The sequence below is a fragment of the Herpailurus yagouaroundi genome, unplaced genomic scaffold (assembly GCF_014898765.1).
Source record: "Herpailurus yagouaroundi ecotype Mexico unplaced genomic scaffold, PumYag 188, whole genome shotgun sequence".
Classification (NCBI taxonomy): Eukaryota; Metazoa; Chordata; class Mammalia; order Carnivora; family Felidae; genus Herpailurus; species Herpailurus yagouaroundi.
Genome location: NW_024412419.1, coordinates 12,857,285 through 12,875,789, shown reverse-complemented (window position 1 = coordinate 12,875,789; position 18,505 = coordinate 12,857,285). Strand labels below are relative to the sequence as shown.

The 18,505-nt window shown below is 48.6% G+C and overlaps 1 protein-coding gene across 3 annotated transcripts in view; it reads left to right on the top strand.

Moving 5' to 3' along the window:
* The first annotated feature begins 36 nt into the window (after positions 1-36).
* CYRIA (CYFIP related Rac1 interactor A) overlaps positions 37-18,505 on the top strand; it is a 108,139-nt gene continuing 89,670 nt past the window's right edge. For 2 of the 3 annotated variants that reach the window (XM_040496121.1, XM_040496119.1), the window contains exon 1: positions 37-102. The gene's annotated coding sequence lies outside the window, so the exon portion shown is untranslated. The remainder of the gene's footprint in view (positions 103-18,505) is intronic. The other variant, XM_040496120.1, reaches the window with a different exon arrangement.

Genomic DNA, 18,505 nt, shown 5'->3' with positions numbered 1-18,505 from the left:
GGGCCGTCTCGCAGGCTGCGGCGGCCGCGGGAGAGGCGTCCACAGCGGCGGCGGCTGGGGCAGCGGCGGACGCGCGGCCAAGCAGGGCGGCGGCGAGCCCGGGTGAGCGCGGCGGGGACGCGGCGGGGAGCACGGGTGGGGGTCGGCGGGGAAGGGGGTTCGGGAGGCGCCGGGAGAACCCTGCCATCCTTCCCCGGCCCCCGATGCCCCTGCAGCCTTCAGGGGAGGGAGGGAGGGAGAGCCGAGAACCCAGTCCTTCAGCCCTTCTCCTGCGATCGCCGTCCAGATGTCCGTCTGTGCGCCCGTTGCCCTGCTCTCCGGGACTGCCTCCTGCTTGTGTTCTAGATCACCCCCTCACCCCTCAACCGCTCAATCCCCGGCCCCCAGCCAGGTATCATCAGCTCCAGAGCCATTCTTCCAGGAGACCCCATCCTTCTGCTTCCCTCTTCCCACCACCAGAGGCCCGGGCTCCCCATCTTTCTCTACAGCCTGAGAGGCAAGGATGACCGCTTCCCCAGTGCCTGCATACCTGGACCTTTCTGCCGCCACCTGCCCCAGATGTTCTTAGCCAGCCAGCACACTGCTGTGCCTAGGACCCAGGCCTCCTCTCTAGATCACTTCCTTCTCCTCAGAATCCCAGGCTGGCAAGAGGGACTTTACAGATCCTGAGCTTTGAGAACAATTTGACCCACTTCCCAAAAGGCTGGTCCCAGGCCAGCCATGCTGTTCGGTGGAGACACCTGTCTTGCCTGCCAGCTGAAGGACCAAGAAGCCTCTGTCAAAATGGGCCAGTGGGTTCCTAGGTCCTTCTCCAAGCTGTTCTGACTTGCTGGCCAGTGTCCCCAGAGACCAGAACCAAGACCTTTGTCATTTAAGACCTCTAGAGGTATTTGCTGACCCCACCCCCAGATCCTCCAAATTCCCCCAGCCGCTGACAGGCCACTGTTCCGGGCTTGATCTCTTCACCCATGTGCTGGCTTCCCTGCTTGCTCCCCAAGGACTTGGGGCAGAGTAATGGGGCAAGTGTTTGGGGCCTTAGTAGCCCCCACAGCTCTGTGGGCCTCCTGCCTTACTCTGTTGGAAACTTCTCCTCCGATCTTTCCCCATCACCATCCCTCTGGATAGGGCCTGTGCCATCTGCATATCATTGAGTCCCCAGGGCACAGCAAGCTGGGCTGGGACTGTGAAGGGCTGGGACCCCGTGCTGCACGAGGGCCAGCAGGAGGAGGATGGCAGCCAGCCAGGTCAGGCCGGGCATCTGGGCCTGGGGGCTCAGGCTTTAGGGTGGGTCCTTGGCTTTCCCTTGAGCTCCGAATGGGGTCCCAGGCTGGCTTTGCTGTGAAGAGAGGAGGCAGAACAGGGGCTGTTTTCCCTGCGTGCTTCTGACTGTCTTGTGTTGCTATGGTGACAGTTTTGCCTCTCTTCCTCCTTCTGACTCTTCTGGGAGCTGGTTTTTATTGGTCTGTTGTCCTGTCTTTTATGGCTCTAATTTCTCCTTTCTACTTGGTCTGAAATCAACAGTCATAAACATGGGCACTGGGCCCAGGCTGGGGGCTGGCAGACCTTCACCTCCTTCTGGCCCTGGGCTCCTGTGAGGGGAGAGAGGTGAGGACCCACCCGTCCACACCCCCTCCCGTCTGTGTCTCTGGGAAGCGGGCAGCACACAGGGGGTGGCAGACTGCCTCGGTGCTAATACTGGACTCCGTGTATGGTCAGGGGCTCACTGCTGCTGTTCACGACAGCCCCGTGCCGTAGGGGCTGTCCCCACTTTGCAGATGACGAAACTAAGCTCCAGTGAGCTGTTGCCCTCAGGTCACACTGGTTTTAGCACTCAGGGACGGAGCTGGCGTCGTGAAGCCCATCTCCCTGCCTTCCCACCCTGTGGGCTTCCTGGTCCTGCTCCCCAACCCCCAACTCCCCGGGGCAGCAGAGCAACCCAACCCCCACGTTCTAGAGGTGCTGCGGACTCCCACAGAGGCGAGCTGCCAGGGAGCTCCCTGTCAGGTCCTTTGGTGCACCCTTGACCCCAACTGTTGGAGACCCAAGTTGAGAGGGGAGAGAAGCCACTTGTGACTTCCTGTTTTTGACTCAGACCAAGAAGCATTCGGTTTGCTTTTGCTCTCAGAGCCTAGTTGCAACTGGGTAAGTCAGGGGCACGGAGAGCCAAGTAAACCCACGCTCCCCACCCCAGCCAGCCCTGGGTGAGGAGTTCAGAGTTCTCCAGGGCCATAGGGTCACCGACTGCCAGCTGTCAGTGACACTCTCCAGAGAAGCTGCCCTGTCTCTTCCTCTCTTCCCTTTTATTTTCCCTTCCTTTCTCACCCCCTCCCCTTTCTCCCTTCACTTTGCCTATGCTCCAGGCTTATTAATAATACTCTGAAGAAGCAAATGGTAACATGAGAAGACTAGGGAATCAGCAGCCTCATTGTCGAATGTTGGCCCTGGGGGCGTCCGTCACTCCTATGGGCCTCAGTTTCAAGTCTTTAAAATGGGGTTTACGTGTCTATCTATGTTAGCTTGCTCTTGAAGGATGGCGTGGAGTAGCCTATAGGGGGTGCTTTGAACAGTCGATAGCTTGAAGCACCTGAATGTCCTCATCCGGTTGGGAAATCTCAGTGTTGGAGACCCCGAACTACTGCCCAGAGATTAGAACTGATCTAGAAAGAATGAAGCCGTGAAATGTCAGGGTTAGAGGCATTCCTTAAAGCCATCTTGTCTGCCCTTGATGTTGCATTCACTTAGTTCACCTACTTGACATTCATTGAGCATCTACTCGGCACCAAATATTGTGGGAACTGGGGATTTCAAAAAACATGCGCGTTATTCCTTTTTTCAAAGAATGTAGTCAGACATGGAAAGAGATCCTTAGGATACAGTCAGAGAGGTGGTGTGACAAAGTCACGGTGATGCAGGGCCCGGAGATGACAATTTGACTAGGTCACGGTTAAGGCTGAATCGGGCATCGTGTGCTTGGCTCCTATTTTCATCCTGGTTAAAATCCTTTCTCAGAGGCTGTGTGAATTCCCTCACAGGGCAGCGTGGTGATTGGAAAGAAGTGGATTTTGGAGTCAGCTATGACTCCAAACTCTGTAGCTGTAGGATCCTGGACTAGATAACCACACCGAGCCTCAGTTCTTGTATCTGTAAAATGGCAATAACGCTACTTGCCTTCTGAGATGTAAACGATCTTAATGTCTTTATGGGGTCTGGCATGGTGCCCACCTCATAGTGCACTTGCCAGTAGTTAGTCTGATTGATTAGGAAAGAGTTCTCCGGTACTAGGCCTCTGGGTCCTCTTAGCAGAGGTGGGGAGCTCTTTGCACTAATTCTGGCCTTTGGAGATCCACTCATTATCTGGGAAGGTTGCAAATTGCCCATGCTCGGGACCCTCAACTGCTGGTTAATCGTTGAGTTATCTCTCACCAGAGAAATGATCCTTTACCACACGGGGACTCTATGCAAATCCCCAACACTTTTGTTTTCTCAGGGGGGAACCTATTTGAAATGGCAAAGAACACTCTGAGTTTCAAGGATAAGCTACTATCTGTGAGTGTACTTTGATTTGATAAAGTCCCACGTGTTGATTTTTTCTTTGTTGCCTTTGATTTTGGTGTCAAATCCAAAAATTCATTGCCATGACCAGTGTCAGAGAGCTTATGGCCTGTATTTTCTAGGAGTTTTATGGATTCAGGTTTTATTTTCAAGGTTTTAATCCATTTTGTGCTTATATGTGTGTATGGTGTAAGAAAGGGGTCCAGTTTTCCCAGCACCTTTTATTGAAGAGACCATTTTTCCCTCTTGTGTTTCTTGGCTCCTTTGTCAAAGGATACTTGCAAATGAATGCTTCATGCTTTTTATTCTGGGCATGTGTAGCTTCCTTTTTTTTTTAAAGTTACCACATATACATTTTCTCAAATCCTCCCCAGAATTTTGTGACATTAGTATTATCGGCCCCTTTTCACAGTTAAGGAAACCGGGAGGGGCAAGGTAACAACACAGAGCCCATCAGCCGGAATTTAAAACTGGGTCCTGCTTGCTCGCTGTTTGTGCGTTGGTATACAGTCTTGTCATTTCGTTGGCTGGTGTGTCAGTGACCTAAAGTAATTGTGTTTGGAGAACAAGGGCAGATTTTAACAGGGAGGACCTGGTCGGTAACTTAGACTCATAGTAAATATTTAGAGACTTTATTAGAGTTTTGCTCTCAGTGTAGCATTAATGGAGCTCTCTGCAGCTGGCCGAGGCTTCATTCTGGGAGGTGATGAATGGAAGAGGGATCTGACATGTCCAAGTTAAGAGGAAGTGTTCGATGATGCTGAAAGGAGCGTCCTCTGCACATGAACGGATTACCGGTTTGTCACTGAAATAAATGGGACTGATTTTATAACTGTCATTAGAACCCACCTCTAGGAGTAGGAAAGTATTGAGAAGCAATTGTGGAATTACTCACCGCTAGCCTTTCTCAGGAATTCAGAAGCCCGATTTCCCTGGCCTGAGAACCCATTGTCCCAGCGAATCAGGTGTGAAAATGGTGCCGTGTTCCCCAGCAATGTGTTTACCTGGTCCAGCTTAGCGCTGCGGACAGATGTGCTCTATTGGCAATTATCTCAGGGCCAGAGTCTGGTGTCTGCTTATTTAATGACTTCACTCTCCAATAAAAATTCTGTATGGTGTAGATAATTAGATCTCTAAAATGAAACCGGGGAAATGGTGTGCCCCCAAAGCATTTAATTGCAGTTTTATGAGGGATCAAGCGTAAAGATGAGATCACTCATTCACTTATTTAACAGATACGTACAGGGCAGGCCCTTGCCCTCTGCTGCCAGAGATGGCACGTAGTGATCAGTGTGGCATCATCCCTGCCCGCAGCTGGCTCTCACTCCGTGGGGAAGCAGAGCAGGAGACACATTGCTAAACGCAGCTTGGCATTCGTGTGCCAGAGAAAGAGGGAAATATAATTGTTTTGACTCTTGCTGCAAGGCAGTCCATTTCTGTCCACATGGTATTGTTTGCGGAGCATCTGAAATACACCTGACATGTTGCAGGTTGAGAGGCTTGGGATAGGGAAGCACGTGGCGTAGACAGCTGATGACCCGGGCGTGGCTCTCAGCTCTGCTCCTCGCTGCCCGGGTCGGTTTCTCTCTTGGTGACATGGGAAGGTTGGATTTGATGACTTAAAAGGACCCTTCCACATCTAGCTTAATGATCATAATAAGCCCCTGGGCTCCTTTTCCTGAGTGATGAGGAAGGAAGCAAGGCTGGCAGCCTTAGTCAGCAAGGCTGCCGAGGCAGAGCTGGTGTGTTTTCAAATAATCCTCTCAAGGAGCAAAGAAACCTTGCTCTCCCTCACAGAAAGGGAACCACGTTCTGATCGAGCATCAGGGAAATAAGTCAAAGCCAGTGATGACAGGGAGAGACAAAAGGGTTGCAAATACTCAGCAGAGGTGGGGAGCAGAGTCACCAGCTTCCTCCCACATTCCAGGGTCTCTGCTGACATGGGTATGGAGGGCTTGGCTTCACAGATGCCTTGGTTACTGCAGTTGTCTTAAGTTAACGTTTTTCAAAAAATAATTTGGTTCGATGATTCCCAGGCCTTAGAATAAATGAAAATACACAATCATTTTAGGATGGTGAGGAACAGAGGGAAACACACAACTTCGTCAACGCTCCATCAAGTTCTGTCCTTCCCACTGACCAAACATAGGCCCTTCCAGGGGCAACCATGGGGCTGGGTCCCAGTAGCCTAGAATAGGGTGGCAGCATGCTGGGGCCAGGGGGCGAACTAACAGGGAGTCAGAGAAGACCCGGGGTCTTTCACCCACGCTGCCCACTCCCTAGCAGCCTAAATTCTCATCTTCTGAGTCTTGTGGTCCCTTCAGTAACACGTGGGCCGTGGCAGCTTCTGAACCATGTAAATATTGTCAGCAGGAATCATGAGCACTTATTGTCACTTTTAGTCAAATCTTTTGATGAGCTTTGGAAACAGATAGCCCCATTCTGGGTGGAGAAATTGAAATGGAGAGGTGCTAAGGAACTTGCAGAATGCCATTTTATTCAGGAAGGTTGCGGGCTGGCGCCTAAAGCCACATCTGTGTGCCTGCAAAGCCTGGGCTCTCTCCACCACCCGTGGGAGAAATGAGAACCGTGCATATGTGAGGAGTGTGGAATTAAAAAGATGTGTCTTGGGGAAAATCCTCATCCCAAAGAGCTAGATGGGCCTCCCTCCACACCTTGAAATTGGCAAAAAAAAAAAAAAAAAAAAAAAAAAAAACAAAGAAGAAGAAAGGAAAGAAAATATAGCTGTGTTTTCAGTGCTTCCCTGTGACCAGCATCTCGGCATTGGACTGACGTCCTTGGAGGGTGTCCTTTGCTTAGCCCACTTCATCAGAGAATGCCATCCAGCAGTAATGAGCTGAGCCTCTGGTGTGTGCAGCATATGGCCTTGCTGAGCTGTGGAGCCCACCCAATTGAGGCAGGTTGTGTATAACTTATTTTTCAGACTTCTCCCTGAGACAGCTGGAGGTCATGGGAGCACAAGAAAACCGTGGACTGAGCTTGCAGAATGACAGATTCACATGTCGTCAAAACAAGAATGACACCTTTGGTCTACTTCCTCTATTTTACAAACACTGAGGTCAAGAGAAAGACATAGATAGATGATAGATACATAGGGAACCCATATCAGAGACTTTTCCAAGGCTGGGACCAGAATTCAGCCTTGTGAAAGCTACAAGCAGACTGTAACTCTCTGAGATGTCTAGGGGTGAAATGTACACATAGAAGTTCTGTGTGAATATCCCTGGGGCTACAGGGCAAGTGTTCACCTGGAAACAAACAAACCTGGGTTGAAATCCTGGCTCTTCCTCTAGGCAGATTCCTTAGACTTGCTAAATTTTGTAATTTACGAACTGAAGTTAATGATATTTGTGTCACAGGAATATTGGAAAGAAGAAATTAATTAGCCATGTGTCAGCCTCCTTTTTTTGCCTGGTCTTTGAAGAAAATTTGAAAAATTTTTCGCTCCTGCTTTTAGGCTCCTCTTTATTTGTTGTGTGAGGTAGAAAGTGACACGGGGCTTGTCTTTTCTCTGATGGACACATTCCTGAATTTCCCCTCGACAAAGCCCCCAGATCCACTCCTCTGAGCTTATATTTCTAGCTGTGAGTCTTCATATTATACTTGAATCGAACCTGGCTGTATTGTTTGCTGGAGCATTACAAGTGTTGCACTTAATCTATAATCTGTCTCCCCACCCTTAGTCTTTTCCTTATCTTGTAAGTGTGCATAGGTGTGTTTTCTTTCTGAAGTGTTGAGGTTTCAAATCTGGGCCCTTGGGTACCTTCAGATGTAATGAATAAGGTTGCAAGATTGACATTCCCTTATTTGCAAGTCCAAAATCCAAAATGCTCTGAAAAGTTAAAGTGTTGTTTTTCATAACTCATTTGAAGTCAAAAGGTGGCCTGATTGTACATGAGACTCTTCATGGGTTTCATTTATACCACTCTAGGTGAATAAGTTTTTCATCAGAAGGATGAGTGTCCGGGAGCCGGCCAGGGTATACATAACATAGTACATGCACTGTATTATTGTTCTAAAATCTGAAAGGTTCTGAATTTAGAAGTACATCTAAGGAAAGAATATCAAAGAAGGGTTTGTGGACCTCTTATTCATAAACCCAAAAGAACACATAGCTTCCCTGAAGAGAGAGAGAGAGAGAGAGAACGAGCGAGGGACGGGGAGGGACAGAGGACAGAGGATGAGAGAGAATCCCAAGCAGGCTCTTCACTGTCCCTGCAGAGCCCGATGTGGGGCTCCATCTCGTGAACCGTGAGATCATGACCCGAGCCGAAATCAAGTTGGACACTTAACTGACTGAGCCACCCAGGCGCCCCTCAAGTGTCCTGCCTTTGATACTAGATGCTTCGGTGACACGGCTCATCTGGTGCTCATCAAAAGCCTTAATGCGTATTTTGTACGTGACATGTATTATATACTGTATTCCTATATAATACAGGAAGGAATACAGAAAGGAAAATGTTAAGAAAAATCATAAGGAAGAGAAAATAGATTTACGCTACTGTCTTGCATCTATTGAAAAAATCTGTGGGTCAGTGGACCATGTTTTTCAAGGGTCGACTGTAATAGGAAATAAATGACCATTCTTGGCACAAACACAAAACAACAGCAGCAGCAATAACAACAACAATTTTGAAGAATAGGTTCCAGCGTTTCAATGGGACGAAGTAAGTTTTTAAAAAAATTCCATAGGACTAAAAATAAACTGGGAATTTTTGGACTAGTGTGGCTTCTAGGCAAGTTTCATCATTGGCCGTTGGAGGAAGGTAGAAGGGAGTTTTTAAATCTTACTCATCATTTTAGCCATATGAGAGGGAACCGGGGCCTGGCCAGGGAGCATGAGGAAGTGAAAGCGGTAACCAGAGCGTGAGAAGGTCTCGCTTCTTATCTTGGGTCTGCTTTTGACTTGTTGAGTCAGCTTGGGCATGTTGCTTCCCTTCTCTGGGCACCAGGAACTCTGTTTCTAAGTAAATTAAGTCTTTCTTCCCCCACTGTGAGTGGCTAGGGTGGAGGTGGGGACCCCCATCAGAGTGAAAAGCGCTGAGCGGCTTGCTGGCTGTGTTCTTGCAGCTTCAGTCCTCCGTAGGGCCTCCGTGCAGGCCAGGGGGAGGCAAGAGGCTTCCCTGCCCCGTGCGTCAGTTTCCTCCGGCTGTTCCTTTACTTCTCACAACTCTGATCCTCCGGTTTGGGGGTGGGGGGCTGGTTTGTGTGGGATCCACCTGCACTGATGCCCAGCGAGGGCTCACTCAATGCTTGAGCATGCATGGCAGGTGACTGATGCCCTGCTGGAGGTGGCCATCCCAGCAGCTTCTCTCGTGACTGGGGTTGTAGTGAAGGTCATGGCTAGGCATTCTTGAAGCGGTGTCGGGAAGGAGAGTGAAAATTCCCTGTTGTAGAGCACGGAACCAGGGGAGGTCTACCCAAGGAACTGAAATACTGTGCACCTTTGTGGGCTAAATATGGATTATAGAACATGGAGGTACAGGGCTTTGGGGACCAACCTTATTCTCTCTCTCCTTCTCTATTTCTTTGCCCTTTAAGTTTACAGTTGATGTATCATACCTCTGGCTTTTGCCAGGTTGAAAGTTTCGCATGTCCTCCTGGATCTCACGACGTATAAGAAATCGGTCGCTCTGCTCCTATCTGAGCACCCACCCTGATCATCCAGGGGATTCTCACTTGGCAGTATTTCATGATAGGAACCAGGGGCCTGACTGTGGATGGGGGGTTTCCACAACGGAGAAGTGACCTTGAGTTTTAGGATCCTGAGGCCCTTCAGTTTGCAGACTGTGGGAGCCACTGGGGAGTGGTGAACATGGTCAGCACCGGGGCACCCTGGTCCTGAAGTTCCCCAGGGTGCTTCCTGGGGTTGGCTGGTCCTCGTAAATTCGAGAAGCCTGGACTCCTGTGTGTGTGTGTGTATGTGTGTGTGTGTGTGTGCATGTGCAAGATGGGGAGTCCCTTCAACTTCAGGGAGGTGTTACCAAGGCCAGAGCCTTGCCAGGTGCTCTCTGAGCAAGGCTCCCCCTCATCTTGAACCCTGGTTTTTGTGTAGCTCACTAAGGAACTGACCGCTGAGGGGCTCCCACGGGGCTAGGGGGCCTTTTGTGTTTCAAGGACCGGGGACCACCACTGAGATAGGCAATTCCGAGGTTCCCTGGCAGGAAGCAACCAGATCACATTTTTTTAGGGAGAAATGTCTAACTCTTTTGCTTTGGAAACACAGGACCCTGTCAAATCTTACTCTGGACATATTTGAAAACACTCAAATCATTTGAGCATACTACTTTAAAAATAAATGGAAGAAAAGCCTAATATAGGTTTGAAAAAAATAAAGGGAGTAGGAAAATATTCAGTTTTATTTACTAACTGGTTGGGGGATGTAGGAAAAGGTTATGAAAGAGAAAGAGAAGAGAAGGAGAAAGAGAAACCCCGAAGAGACACTGTGGCAGCTGTCTCTGCCCAGGAAACATGGTTTTCTGGTCCCCTTGTTGAAGGAAAGCAGCATTGGGAGCCTGGAGGTGAGGGCAGAGAAAGAGCTAGGAGCTAGGAAGGGAGCTAGGAATCCTTGCTCAGTTTTGCTTCCTACGCTTCCAAGGAGCAGGGAGACCTAGCGGGATGTGGAGGGAGCACTGCCTGGGGAGTCTCTGGGGAACTGAGTTTCCCCCTGGATTCCAGTCCCTCTTTAAAGAGTGGGTTTCACTGGATGAAGTGTAAAGCGAATCCTGGGTCTGGGTCGATGAGGGAAGCCTGGCTCTGGATTCCAGGGCTCAAGGCTGCCTCTGGGAGAGGGAGAGGGTTGTGTAAGCGCGTGCCCGATGAATGGAGTGCTATGTGCACATCTCTTATTTTTTCCTCCTTTGAAACACTGTGTCAAGACTCCACCCCCTGGTTCCCTTTTACACTGTTCACTGGGTAACCTGCTAGTAAGGTTGTGGCTTGTATAAACTTATCTGTTCAGCCTCAACCTCAGGAAATACTTTGAGTAGCTCATATAAACAAAAATAGCTATGGTATGTTTGATATTTCATGGTCTATGCAACATGAATTATTTTTTCTGCCTAGTGATTTACAGGTTACCCAGGACCGACATGGCCCCTCATTGTTCAAAGTACACTCAAATTTTCATTTATATTAGTAGAAATTAATTATGCTTTTCAGCATGCATTTTGCACCTATTAATTCTATTTTGTTCATCTGTTTATATACATTTTTCACCTTATAGACAACCTTGCAAGGTAGATATATTTATTTCTCTTTCTCTCTCTTTTTACGTTTATGTGTTTATTTGGGGAGGGGTGCAGAGAGAGAGAGAGAGAGGGAGAGAGAGAATCCTAGGCAAAGCAGGCTCTGTGCTGTTTCCATGGGGCTTGAACTCATAAACTTCAGAGATCGTGACCTGAGCCAAAATTAAGAGTCAGACGCTTAACCAACTGAGCCACGGAGGTGCCCCTATTTCTCTTTTGAAAATAAAGACAATCAAGTCAAGAGAGGGGTTTTTTTTCCTTTAACGTTTATTCATTTTTGAGAGACAGAGAGACAGAGCACAAGTGGGAGGGGGCAGAGAGAGAGGGAGACACAGGATCTGAAGCAGGCTCCAGGCTGTCAGCACAGAGCCTGAAGCGGGGCTCAAACCCATAAACCATAAACCGTGAGGTCATGACATGAGCTGAAGCTGGACTCTTAACCAACTGAGCCACCCAGGCGCCCCAACAAAAGAGTTTTAAAAACTCACTTTAAGACACAGGATTGAAAATGGGGCACCAGGATTTTGGCTCAAATCTGCCTGGCTCTCAAAGTCCTACACTTTCCCACACCACATAGTTTTCACACTGCTTCCTGGCCACAATCTTATTTTTTTAAGAAAATACAGTTTTTTCCCCTGCCATGACTCTACTTAAGCCCCAGAAAATACCCTCGGTTGGAGTTCTTTGCCTTTTTCCAGAAAGGAGTCCCATGGCTCTCCCTACTTTAATGTAAACTGCATGCAAATACTGTATTTCCATACAGAGAACTTTTACTGTGCACTTTCAAAGTGGCAGACACTGTTCTAGAAACTTTTACATGTCGCTTAGTAGGAGAAGATGTGGGCTTCATTTTATGGCGGAACGAAGGCTCAGAGAGATGCAATTATTTGCATAAAGGCAAGTAGCATATGAAAAGTGATTTGCTTTTTGAATTAACAATTTAGAATATAGTTCTATAGCGTGCTGGGGGCTTTGCTTTTGGCCTAGGACCAAAGTACCCCTTGTTGAACCACAGGATCAAGTTCAGCCGACCCACCTAGCTCTCACCCTCATTGTCCCTGGCTTCTTCAGTCTCTGTCTGCTGTGGTTAGAACTTGATTTGGTGGTTGTGGAGAAAGGCATGGTTCCTCTTGTCTCTTCCCATGTTGCATTAGCCTGTGCCATCCTCAGCTCATTTTAGTTAGTCTGAACTGTTTTAGTTTCATTGCTCATCATAGACTTGCCAGTATAATGCATTAGCTCCATGTTACAGAGGAGAAAGTGGTAATATGATTTACCCAAGATCACGCGTGGGCTAGGCATTCTCTTTTCTAAATGCTTTGTGTTAACCTAAAAGGTCCTTTAAGATTTAGTACCCTTTTCTGGATACATCCCCCAACTCCCCACCAAGTCCATCCATCCATCCATCATCCATCCACCCATCATCCGTCCATCATCCATCCATCATCCATCCACCCATCATCCGTCCATCATCCGTCCATCCATCCATCCATCTGCTTATTCAATGAACATTTATCGGGCACTCACAGGGAGTTGGTGACCTCTCCTCTGTGTCAATTTTTGGAGATTCACAGTGAAGCAGTCAAAATTTGCCCCATGAAGCTTTATTCTATTGGGGAAAGGTGGGCCATAAGCACGTCAACAAGTAAAGTGATTATGTTAGATGTCATATATTCCATGAAGAGAAATGGAGTAGAAATGGTATACAGAGTGAGGAGAGAGTGGGGGAATTTAGGGGAAGAGTTGCTGCTTGGACTTGGGGGGGTCAGGGAAGTCCTCACGAAGGGTGAGATGAGGGAGGGTCTGTAGGAAGTGAGAGAATGAACCACGTAGCTTTCTAGAGAAAGCATGCTCCAGGAAGAGAGTGAGCAGGGTAGTCGTGCCCAGCCCGTTGAAGGAGTCACAAGAAGACCGGGGTCTGTAGCAGAGTGACAGGCGGGTAGTGGCCGGCAGAGAGGTTGGGGAGACAGCCTGGAGCTGGCCTGTGATTTCAGTGCTCGCCTGATGTTCCCTCTGACCGCGAGCCTTCACGGTATTTTTATGAACACCTCTTCCCCTGACCTGTCCCCACACTGGCCTGTGCACCCTGGAGGGAAGGCCGCTTATCCACAGTCTTCACGTCCCGAGCCCTCAGCACAGGCCCAGGGGAGAGGAAGAGGGCAACGTTTATAACACTGCTCCTTTTCTTCTTTTTTTAAGGCCAAGTGTTCTAATTAAAGATTATTTGTGATCCTTTTGATTAAAAAAAAAAAAAAGGTTATTTTGAAGGAATGCCGCTTCTAAACTCCAATTAGGCAGTTCCTTTTTGGACAGCCATCAAACGGATGGGCTTGCTAGGGAGACAGTAAGGTGCCAGGAAAAAGCTGGAAGTGAAAGTTGCAGGGAGGAGGGGGTTCACTGGAGTCAGGAGGAAGAGGGCCTCACCAGAAATCCCCAGGGATTAGCAGGATGGCCCAGTTCCCTGCTAGGGACTGATGTTTACAAAAAGTGACCACCGGCTAGAACAGGAGCCTTAAGAAACCCTCAAAGCGTGTCAGTAGACCTGCCAGGACTTTCCGCTCACCACTTTGCTCTCTTAGAGGATTGCTGGGGCGGGGACCGGGCAAGCCTCAACTCTGGAGACCTTTCTGGAGAGAAAAGAGCGTTTTCCCCGGTAGGGAGTTTCCCCTCACAGAGTGGAACACCGGTCTCTGAAAGGCTTGGGCTGCTTCTGAGGTGGGGAAAGAACATGTGAGGTGCATATGGGCTAAGGGAAGAGGGCCAGGCAGAAGCACGGGGCCTCCAGTGACTGCCAGCATGAGGGGCTGCCCATGGCTGTCTGCTCCTGCCTTCAGAAACTGCTCCCGGTTGCAACCCTGCATCTTCAGGGCAAAGGAGACTTACAGCAACTTGGCCCAATCATAGCACTTGGTAAAAGTGGCCGAGTAGGGTCAGAGTAAGGGGGTCTGGGGCAGTGGGATTGAAACCAGACGTCCTAAACTCCGTGGGTAGCCATTGGGGGATGTCAACAAGGCAGTGATGAAATTGGATTTTCAACCACATGTATGTGTGTGCCAACGTGTGTATGCCATTGACATAGCTGTGAGCTGCAGAACGTTCTTTAATGAGAGTTGGGAAGGACAGTAATTCCTTCATAGCCGGCCTGTCAGGTGGCGGGTTTGCTTAAAAACAAGAAAAGTCGGAGAAAGACTAGTTTGTCTTGCAATTGTTCGACAATGTTTTTTTGTTTGGTTTGGTTTTGGTTTTGGTTTGTTTTTGTTTTGTTTTGTTTTTGTTTTTTTGAGAATGGACTGTGGACAAACACTGTGCTGGGTGCTTGTGTAGATAGATCAGCCTGGCCCTCATAGAGCCTGCATTCTACGGGGACTTCTAGAAGAGCTTTATTCAGGGCGTTTGAGAAGAGATCACTTGAATGTCCTGGCTTCAGATGCATGTTGCAAATGTTTAAAGGTGGGGAATGGGGCCCCTGGGTGGCCCAGCTGGTTGAGCGTTTGAATTTGGCTCAGGTCACAATCTCACCATTCGTGGGTTTGAGCCCCACATCAGGCTTGCCTCTGTCAGCGTGGAGCCCACTTCGTTCGGATCATCTGTCCTCCTCTCTCTCTTCCCCTCCCCTGCTTGCTCTCTCTCTCTCTCTCTCTCTCTCTCTCTCTCTCTCAAATAAGCATTTTTTAAAAACTTAAAAAAAATAAAAGTAGGGGAATAAAAATTCACAGTATGTGACATTGAAAGAATGGGGAGTTAGTTCTGTACACACCAATGACCTGTTTAAAACAAGTCACAACCTTGCCAGGCTCTCGTCGGTGGAGTTGACCTTCTGTCCTGGTAATGCTCCCTCTTGGGGTTATTATGAACATAACACACTTTGAAATGAAGTTAAAAAGCTCTCTACAAATTTCAAAGTGTTCCTGACATGCCTGGTAAGCGACCTCCATTAGCAAGGTGGTACCCGGTGAGAGGTTTGGATGAAATCTAAAGTTTGCTCACAACTCAATCGTTAGAAGCTTTGCCTCTCCTGGTATGTCTCCGGCTGCCCATGTGGGCTTTCTCCCGGCGTCCGGAATGGCTTTTCCTGACATTATATCAGTGTCTGGTTTCTGCAACTCAACGCAAAACTTTTTTTTTTAAACAGGCACACGTATATGTGCACCTAAATGCTATGGGGCTGGTTATATTTTTGGTGCATATGACGCCAAAGAAAAAAAAGGCCAGAATGTCGCTCAGGATATGAAAAGCCTTGGGTGCTGTGTGAAAATCGCATCTGTGGGCAGAGAGCGCGGAGGGACGTGTCAGAAGTCAGCCTCGCTTGGGTCAAGGGTAGGAAACCAACAGTGTGAATGAAAAGCGACATGCAGGGTGCCAGCCCTCTCAGACCCCCAAATATAGCTGTTGGAAACTGAGCTTTCTGGTGAAGAGATTAGCTGTTAAAGAATACTTTCCATATATGTCAGTACGCCGGGATGGCGCGTGTAAAGGCGGCCCGAAATGTGTCTAAATCAATAATTAGGGTGACTCACTCACTCCCGTTGAAAGGAGCTTTTTTAAAAAGTGAAAATAAGAGGGAAAGGAGAGAATAAAGCAAAGACAAAGAACAATAGGTTTGGGTTTAAAACAATAGGAACAAGAAAATTGAATTAGTCACTCCAAACAGATCCCGTGAGCCTCTGTCCTGAGTTACTACCTCCCTGACCAGGTGTTAAGGTCAGGGTGTCTTTCTGGCCCGATTTCCTGGTGAAATGACACACTGTTCCCAGTGCTGGCTTCAGGCATGTGATGGGCATCCTGGGGCTACGTGACATGTAGCTGCTGCGAGGCCACTCTGGAAGCTCACGAAGCCTTGCCATGGCCGGAGAAGAATAGCTATTGACCCCGAAAAGTTTCAGTGGTGCCCCTCAGCCATGGAGCAGAAGAGCTGAGCCTAGCCCCCGCTCAGTTCAAGCAGATGAGAGCTCCGCCCTCGGGTTCCATATTTCTCGCACTGCCTGTCTCTTGCTCTTCGGCTAGATCATCCCTGATGCCAGGAAATGGCCCGGAGACCAGGGAAACCTGCGTGGTTTGTTGGTCTTTTAATCAACGTGTAGTTGGTGAAAGAGATTTTTACCCTAATGATGTGTCAGCCTTGTTTTTAATCCCACTGGGCTAGAATAATGCCTCTGGCTTTGTGTCCATTATTTTCCTCTCTCCACTCTTTGATTCTCCCCCATCACTTAACCGTGCTTAGGTCTTGGGGCCCTCATCCACAAAATGGGCATAATTCCTTTTGCTGTCCTCAACCTAATACCGGTGAATGTGACATGATTTTATACGCCATAATGTGGTGTATCAGCCAGGTTTGTGGCGGTAAGAAACAGTCCTAACATTTCAGTGGTTGGTAGCAACAAGCCTCTCTCTTGTGCCACACGTCAGGGGCTGCAGGCTGGTTCCGTGGCATTGCTCGACATTTCTCTGTCTGCCACCTGGACCGACAGGGCAGGCACTTCTGGGGATGCGTCATGGTCATCACGGGGAAGACAGTGAGCAAAAGGTGGCAGAAGCTTGACATGCTTCTTGAAGCTTCTGCTTTATTCCGCTTACATTCCCTTTGCTAAACAGGGTGAGTGGCCAAGTTCTCTGTCAACTGTGCCTCCCTCCCGTGGGAGGGGACTAGTACACGCAAGTCACACGGCAACCAGAAAGGCAATATAATCTTTTTACAGTTGAGAAGATCATGCCGCCTAACCCATGCCTCGTAAACCTATTAAACAACATGGGAATGTCAGATTCTTAGGAAAATAGGATTGAGCTTCTATTTCCTGTTGATATTTTAGTGAACTGAAATACCACGACTTAGCCAACATTCAGTTGCACCAGGAGATAGCAGCTCCAGGGTGGAAGAAATTTCATATCGTTTACCCCCATGTGCTCGGGGTAAAACCTCACACCTTGCCCAGAAAATAATAGGTAACCAGTACAGACCGGGTGTTCTGCATAACTGCGTGAGGTCACAGCTGCTCTAATTCTCTGGGAACTCAAAAGCCAAATATAATTAAAGTTTCCACAGTCTGTTTAAGATGAGAAAATCTGGCAAAGCACGGATTGTAACTGTGCACTAGATAAACAGGTTTATCAGTGTATTTCTTAAATGCAAGCATAATCACATCTCTGAACCCTTTTACTCCTTTAGGTTGGAACTCATGCCATTACATCGGAGAACTCTCGGGCACACATAACTCAGGGTCCCCAGCACTGTTGACCTACTGTCCTTGTCAGGGACAGTAATAATAGTGCTGTTGACCACTGTGGTGTCTTTGGGGCTTTCCAAAGCACATGTGATTATTCCTATCTTTGTTGTTGTCCTTACCCTAGCTTGCTGGTAGTCTCCTAAATATAGAGAAGAAAATGAAGACCCCGAGATGTGAGGGCAGGGCAAGAGGCTGTGCAGAGGGCATGAACCACTTGCTTTATTCACCAGCTGTGTGAGCTTGGGCTGGTTACTCAACCTCTCTGTGTCTTATGGTTCACATCTGCAAAGTAAGGATAATAATAGCATCTTCCTCCTGGGGTGCTGGGCGGAGCTAATGGGGTGATATATGTGAAGGGTTTGGAGCCATGCTTGTCAATAGTGAGTACAGGACATTCATGATCCATTTTAATGAGTAGCTCTGTCCAGTCTCGGCCCCAAAGGGAGAGCAAAAGCAGAAACGAGGTCTTGGATTGAGGCTGGGATGTGGGACCCCGTGGACAGAGGGACTGAGATGGGCGGTGAGGAAGGGAGGGTCCTGCCTCAGATGTGGCCACGCTCCTGTCTTGAACAATCTCGTGACACGGTGCAGAGACTGGAAAATTCTTCAGGTCTGGGGCCTTCACCACTGTTGTACCTGAGCCTGGGTAGTCAGGGAGACCCTCTAGGCTTCCTGTTTGGGCAGGACTTCTGGTCAGTTCGGGCTGTGGGCCTCAAATTGCTGTGAAGGTGACTTGGGCCGAGAGCTTTCCGAAACAATGTTCATTTGAGGCACAAGGAACTTCCACAGGGACACTGTTCATCTTTGTCTCGGGTCTGGGTCAAGCAGTGCCTGCTTGTTGGTGGAAGGCGTGGGGCCTCTAGGTGTGAAATGCAGCTGGAGAAATGCTCAGAGCCCGTTTCAGGTGAGGGGGCTCCATATAAAGGCAGGCAGGTGCTCCTTATCCCAGTGGCCCACACAGTAGGAGCCACATCCCACACACAGGAGATTGCAAACCATCATCATCTTTCCCCCTAAGACCCTGAGTAGACAATGTTCTTGAAATTTATTTATTTTTGATAGAGAGAGAGAGCACAAGTGGGGGAGGGACAGAGAGAGAAGGAGACACAGAATCCGAAGCGGGCTCCAGGCTCCGAGCTGTCAGCACAGAGCCCGACACGGGGCTCGAACTCACAAACCTCGAGATCATGACCCGAGCCGAAGTCGGCCGCTTAACCGACTGAGCCACCCAGGCGCCCCTTGAGTAGACAATGTTCTAAGAGGCCAGCGTGAACTGTATTACGAAACTTGAAAAAAATGCAGTGTCCTCCTGCTTTTTATTCTGTAATTGAGATCCACCTGTCGCTAACATGTTGAATTTAAACGATTTCATCCTGAGGGTCCAGAAATTTCGGAATCCGTTTCAATATGTAACCCTTTGGTCACCAGGATTCACAGGTATTAGCCAGAGAAAACAGCTCGTTT